We start from the raw sequence: 994 nt of genomic DNA, 5'->3' as shown, positions 1-994 counted from the left end.
CTTTCAGACAGGTTGCTCACGTCACTTCTACGTCGTCGAGCTCAGTTGGAGGCTGCGCAGTAACGCTCAGCTATCACCGGAAAAGTGCTTCTAATAGCCTTAACTGGTCTCTGGTGAAAACAATGGTGTCAAGGAGATACTGACGATTAAAAAAACAGGATGGACTCTTCAGAAGTTAAATTAATTATTATTTTGATTAATCATTTGATTAATAATTGTCTTCACTCGAGTTTCTGAATGGGAAAGTCACCGGACGACACAATCTTCTGAACATAGCCATACTGAGAAATAGAGAAAGAGGTGTGTCGAGATGGTCTTAATTAGCTATGTAACAACTCATTTGGCAATGGCTTGAATGTAATGTTTATTCATTTCAAAAATGTACGCAATAAAGCTTTAAAGTGGCAGTGATTGTATGGATTGAATATTAGTTGGTAAAAGTGTTTTTTAGTGATCTTTAATTTCTGCAAAATCTTCGAATGTACATAACACCTTTTTTGAAATTGACAAATATTCTGTCACAACCACTTTTACTTTTTTTTTCACATTTACCTAACAAGTTTTGGTTTGTCCATTAGAGACAACAACACTGACGACCAGTGCCTAAAATGGGCTTGTACTCACCAGTACTGGGTACCGGCACTTCTGACTTATTAATAGGCTGATATTTATACTCAAATAGAATATACAGTATATACAATATATCATTTTTATTGGGAAAAACCAAGAAATTATATGTAAAATCAGACATTCACCAGCACCTCCATAAAGCCCGAATGGAATGACCCTGTGTTTCATACATAAATGAGTTACATTTTCAGACACTGCAAAGATTTAACTTTGAGATTGGCTGTCAAATCGGGCTCCTTAGATCAAATCATAGAAATTATCGACGATTTGGAGTCACGCCTTCAAGATCTATGTATGAAAATAAATATATTCAAGATGCACAAGCAATCATCATGTCATGCAACTACTGAATCAGGGTACTGGC

The sequence above is a fragment of the Etheostoma spectabile genome, chromosome 1 (assembly GCF_008692095.1).
Source record: "Etheostoma spectabile isolate EspeVRDwgs_2016 chromosome 1, UIUC_Espe_1.0, whole genome shotgun sequence".
In the NCBI taxonomy this organism is placed as follows: Eukaryota; Metazoa; Chordata; class Actinopteri; order Perciformes; family Percidae; genus Etheostoma; species Etheostoma spectabile.
This window is presented reverse-complemented; position numbering follows the sequence as displayed.